The following is a 6385-nucleotide window of genomic DNA, read 5'->3' as shown; positions in this document are numbered from 1 at the left end:
GGGGGGGCTATAGGGAGGAGTAATTTTTTTTTTTTGAAAAACAAATTTATTTAATTAGGATAGAACTACTTTGTTCAAACCACATATTTAACCAAATAGATATTTGTCCATATTATATTTGGATGGATTGTAATCCAAACCATTTTTTCTCAATCTATATTCAACTCATTCAAATTCAGTCCAATCCAACCATTTATCACCCCTATTTAAATATATTATTTTGTAAGGATATCGAGTCCATGATTTTCTCCTAGATAGTTAGTTGTTCACTATTTTCCAAATATAAAAGAGAAATTTATATTTAAAAAAATTCACTTGTTAGTAGCTAATTACTTAGATACAATCTAGTTTGTAATATTAGAAATCTTATTAGATTTTGGTGCGTTTAGATATGCCTAGATACAGGTATCTCGAGATACATGGGGTTATAATTATGTGTAATTTATTCTAGATATATTGTATCCAATTGGATTGACATGTATCTGGTATACATTATAACAAATCTCACTCGTCTTCCTCCCCTCCTTCCCATCTCACTTGCTATTATCCTATGTATTTGGGTTGACATCTCGATATATGTTAGTCTCGCTCGCCTCTCTCCTATATTAGTGTATCTGATGGCTAAAATATACGTATCTAGGTGTATCTTGTTCAATATATAATACGAAACTCTTAGCTAGTGATAAGATACAAATTTTTTTCAAAGTATACGTAGCAATACTATATAGGATAAAGCCATATACGATCCTTTTAAAGTTGTCCGCATATTTTATTTGGACATCAATCATTTGTGTTGAACACCTCTAGTACTTTGAATTGATACCACTTTTTGCTCAACACGACTAATAAGTATTGAATCTGATTTTTTTTATAATTAAAAAATTTCTTTTTTCTTGATTGGACTTGTTGCCATTATTTCCTCACGCATTCATGGGCATCACCATATACACCCTTCTTCTTCCTCCTAGTTTTGATTCTTCCTTTATCATTTTATTTTTTTCAAATTGCCATCATCATATTCATTTCCTTCGCTACATCACTAATCTTTCGTCGCCGTCTCTACATTCCTTTTCTTCTTCAATTGTCACTTCTTCCATCACCATTGAAACTATACTTTGTCATTGTTGATTTATTTATAAAGAAGAAGAAGAAAAAAAAAACGTTGGTGTTCAAATAGGTAAAGAATATGGGTGGACATTGGGTAACTTTGCAACTATTTAAAGCTTTTTTATTTTAAAAAATAATATTGAATCTAAAAAGAGAAAGACATGGTGGAGGAGGGGGCTGATTCCAATGTGTAGCAAGGGAAAGGTTTGGGCAAATGTGTGGATTGTGTTGAGTTTTTAAAAGTTTGAGTTTCTGCGGTGTGTCCTACGGAAGGAAATGACGAGTTGTAGACAGTTCTATGGGTCGTAGTAAATACCTATAAGATCGGTTTAGACTTAAACATGTTGGAGTGAAAGTGGCCATGGAGGTCTACGGAAGGGATTATTATTGAGTATTTTATAGATAATCTGAGTTGAGTATTTACTTTGAATTGAATGCTTTAAAATCGTGTTTTTAAGCCTATTATCACTTGAATAAGTCTTCCGCTAAGTAGTAAGTCAGGTCAAAAGTTCGCTTGGGGACCATCAATAATATTCGAGTGTCAAGCACATCTTGGATATAGGCTCGGGGCGTGAAAAACTGACACATGTCTTAAATTAATTTCGTCCTAGTGTCATGTCATAGCTAGCGTGTCTCACACACTTGATATTTCTGGTGATTGTTAAAGAAAATGTCAGTAAGTGTCAATTCTATGTGCTAGATGTCTTTTATATATAGGTACAAGACAAAAGAAACAAAGGACGAAGATTTTGAATTCAAAGGAGATGCACGTATATATGTATTAAAATGTATGTACCTTCTTTGTTGTCGGAGTGCTATGTGAAGTGGAGTCTGGTTTTGTTTGTTAAATGTCATCTTCTTTGCGCTAGGATGGTCTAATATAAATTGAAAAAAAGTAACATAGTAGAAGAGTAATAACAACATTGATAAAGTAAAGTAGATAACACTCTTCTATTTACTAACAATTTCTTCTAATACTCACATTCATTATCTTCCTATCTAGGTTGTATCCTCGCTAGGTATCCCTATATAATTGCAAATGATAGAGTTGATAAAGGAGATGACAAAAACTTATATTAACAATCACAATATTATTATTATTATATGATTTAGCCAATCGGCTTACCTATGAAAAACTAGTAAAGAAGAAGTATTGAGATAACAAGTAAACCGGAGTATAGATTTCGCGTGTATACGAAGAAGTTGTCCGAGAATCCTTGTTAGAATTCTGAAAAGGAGTTGCGTGAGACGATGAATCCATTCCTTAACGTTGAATGTTATATAAGGAATGACAGAAACAGGAACATCAAGAGGAAGTGAATGTGCTAAAGTAACAAATGCACGCATTGCAAACCACATGCTATACACAATTATCCCTCCTTAAAATTAACGTTAATTTCTTCATCAATTAAATATGTACCTTGGTTGTTGTCCAAGTGCGAGACGATGCCATGTCAAGTGGAGTCTGATTTAGTTTGTTAAATGTCATCTTACTATTGATTGAGGCACATGGTTCCCATAGGCATCAAGCAAATGGAGTGGAGTATTGCCATCATCAACAAGGCTATTAAAAAATTATCGACTCAAGTGATAACACCTTGAGCAACGTTCGTTCAATATGGCAACATGAAGTGCATTTTGGCCTTTGCTCCAACAATCTGGGCACTGCACGTATCATCCATTTATCACCTTCACTGGCTGCAATGTCCAATCATTTTCACTGCCTGCAGGAAGGTAGGCTAAACATTTCTTCCATCCGAAAACTATTTCTGTTTAACAGCATAGTGTAGTGAATTCCAACCCCATATATCATATTCTTCGCATAAAGGTTGATCCCATTGCCATAGTAATCTCGCGCATTCTGAACCTATTTATTAGTCAAATGTTATATATGATGATAAATGAATTGATATCTTTTTTCCTTTAACAACATCATAAAGTATATATGACTGTAGGAGTATATATATATTTATAGCTTCTTTCTATTAGTAGATGGACAAATTTAATCATTTTCCATAGGATGAAACCATCCCAGAAGGTACGTACTAACCCGTGTGTTCTTGAATCACAGCTGCATGTAGAGGTGTTCGATTGGATGGACCTGCAACATTCTTTGCAAACGTTCAAGATTTCAATCAAAGCATCATGAAAACCTGACTCCGCTGCCAAATAAAGTGGCGTCTCCTCTGCCTTATTTGCTGGGAAATCGTGTTCAGGATCTAGTAATAATTTCACCAAGATCCTCACAATGTCAATGTGTCCACTTCTAACGGCCTTGTGCAAGGCCGTATCTCCAATGTCATCCTTCATCCTCACAAGTACTGTCTCCTGTCCTTGTATGCTAAGTAGTTCACTCACCACTTCACTTTGTCCTACATATGTGAAGCGCGGTTTCATTTTTCTTATTCTTATAACATAACAACGCCGGGGTACTCTTAAGGACTTCTCCCACGAAAGCTCGTTGGCCAAAGAGAGCTGCCACATGGAGGATTGTGTTTCCCTTTGGAGTGACTTGGTAACCATTTTCTTCCTCCCTTGCCAGATGATCAACAACTGAAAAATCACCATCTTCCATACTGCCTTTCATTGCAGCAAAGTACATTCTTGGATCCATTATTATGTGTGGAAATCCAAGGTATCACAACAGTCTTTTCTTTTTTTTCTTTAACTCTGTGCCAATCAAACAATGTCAGATAAGTTGAGACAGATGAAATATCTAATTAAGTCAAAAGCATTGTTATATTGCATTTATGCAATTTTTTAAATCTTACATACTCGTGAATACGTTCATATACACGTACAAAGCGCGTATCCAGAGACTACTTGGTTATAGAGAATCACAATTATTAAGAGGGCAAGAGGCCCGGTAATACTCTGGACTCATGAACTTAAGCATATTGCTTATGAACAACTTTAATTTTTTCTATTAAGTTTATTTTTCATTCTAATGTACCAAAAGAAATTATGCATAACATGATAAAAAAAAATAAGTTCAACAATCTAAATGAAGAAAGGGGATTGCAAAAGTTAAAAGTTCAACCAATGACTAAAACTGAATTCAAAGGGGAAAAAACCTCAGCTTTTTCAAGTAAGAGAACTTAAATGACAATTCATACCTTCTACGTTTACATTAATAAACAATGATTCAAAAGTTCTATTTATTTTCTTAAAACTTCGCCAAATAAAATTCACACAACCTATTCAAAAAAAACTAAATAGTACACAACAAAGATAAAAACACAATATAATCTTTATCAACACCACGTACTAAAAATTGAATCTTTAATTCATATTCATTCACAAAAAGTAAACCCCACATGGAAAAAAATGAGTATTTTGGTAAAAACCTATCTGCATACCTTTTGTTTCCTTTGATAGATAAAATCCTAAAGAGATTCTTTGATTCCTTAGTTGGTAAGAACATAACATAACACAATAATTTCTTATGGCATTCTCACACTTTTATGACTCAAGAAAATTTTTATGTACAGTTATCACATATTTACACACGTGGCATACTATTATTGGCTAGGGAATTGATAGGAATATGGACCCAACCGTTGGATTATTATGATTAAGAAAGGGAGTGAGACAATAGGAAGTAAAAAATTAAAACAATCGAAGAGGACAGAGAAAATCGTCCAAAATTTGATTTTTAGTTTTATGTCTTCTTTTGCAATACATCTTTTTTCTATATAAAATATCTAAATACGGTCATTTTCTTTTATTCAATTTGTAATTGATTAGACGAAATTCCAAGTATTTGCTTGATGCCCTCAAGATGAACATCATCCATATCCGGAGAGAAGCAAAACAAAAGGTTTTTCTCACAAATGAAGAAGACTTTCTTAACACAGGACGATGTGATTAAGATCATCTAATATTCAATCCAAACTATGTTTTACACGAGTTCGGAGCCTAATAGGTATAAAATGTTAACAAAAATTTCAAAACTATATATAAATTTTAAAATTAACCAAAACGGCAAAATCGCTGGTAGAGCAGCAATTTTGCTCGCCGAAAAAAGCAAAATCGCTGCAACACCATCGATTTTACAAATGTGATTTATTTTTTTAAAAGAATAATCACATTTTGCAAAATCGCTGGTGTTGCAGCGATTTTGCTTTTTCCGGCGAGCAAAATCGCTGCTCTACCAGCGATTTTGCTGTTTTGGTTAAATTTAAAATTTATATATTGTTTTGAAATTTTTATTAATATTTTATACCAATTAAGCTCCGGACTCTCTTTTACACTATTTTTATTATGTAACTATAGGGTCTAATCTTGACCTATTATTTTAGTAAGTTTTATTTGAGGAAAATAGAAAATTACAAACCAAAAAAAAGAAGGTTTTGCATTGTTTGATTTCTAAAACATGAATTGTGAAGTTGTCAAAATAATGTTTTTCATCCAGTCTAGTTTAAGTTGAGAGTCTTTAATATTTAAAAAGAGGAAATTTCATAAACAACCATAATTTGGAGAAGAATTACCATTCTATATTTTTCAAGTTGTCACAAATTCACAAAATAATCTTGAGCCTACAATAAAGTACTACTTATTTTGCACTCAATATTTATACTAGATCATATAATCTAGGTTAAATTATATATAATAACAAACTAATAAATTAAATTAAATATTATAATCACACTTTAATTTAATTGTACCCTGTAGCAAATTGTTTGTCAGTCACCTCTCTCCCTCAAACTCTCGCTCACCACTCTTGACTCTCCCTCTCTCGCTCTATCTCTCGCTCGCTCCATCTCATTTTTATACAAATACAAGTGTATCAAATGTGTTTCTGTTTGTATAAGCGAGAAAAAAAAATTGTATATATACATATATTTTCGTTCCCCTCTCTGCCCTCTCCCAGATCTCACTCGCCTCTATCGCTTATACAAACAGAAACGAAATGTACGAATCGTGTTTCTGTTTGTATAAAGTGAGAGAAAATTGTATATACACTTGCAAATGCATATATCTTCGTCCTATACACATATAATTATACAATACAAATATTTCTCTGCCCAATTTTCTTTTGTCTCTCTCTTTCTCGTTTTATACATACACAAATTATACAATTGATTCGTATACAGCTGCTTTCTTTTGTATATATATAGCAAATTATACAATTGGTTTCTTTTTATATGTATAGCAAATCATGCATATTTATGTTTGCTATGGAGAGTAATTATACAAACTTTGTTATAATATACAAATATAATTTTGTGTTTGTTATATGTGAAAGTTGCTCTATAATCTAAGTAACTGACCATAA

General features: G+C 32.6%; 1 pseudogene; it reads right to left on the bottom strand.

The window, feature by feature from the left end:
- Positions 1 to 2346: 2346 nt before the first annotated feature.
- LOC107024415 lies at positions 2347 to 4702 on the bottom strand (annotated as a pseudogene).
- Between the last annotated feature and the right edge of the window lie 1683 nt (positions 4703 to 6385).

Source organism: Solanum pennellii, chromosome 7, assembly GCF_001406875.1.
Source record: "Solanum pennellii chromosome 7, SPENNV200".
Classification (NCBI taxonomy): domain Eukaryota; kingdom Viridiplantae; phylum Streptophyta; class Magnoliopsida; order Solanales; family Solanaceae; genus Solanum; species Solanum pennellii.
This window is presented reverse-complemented; position numbering and strand designations above follow the sequence as displayed.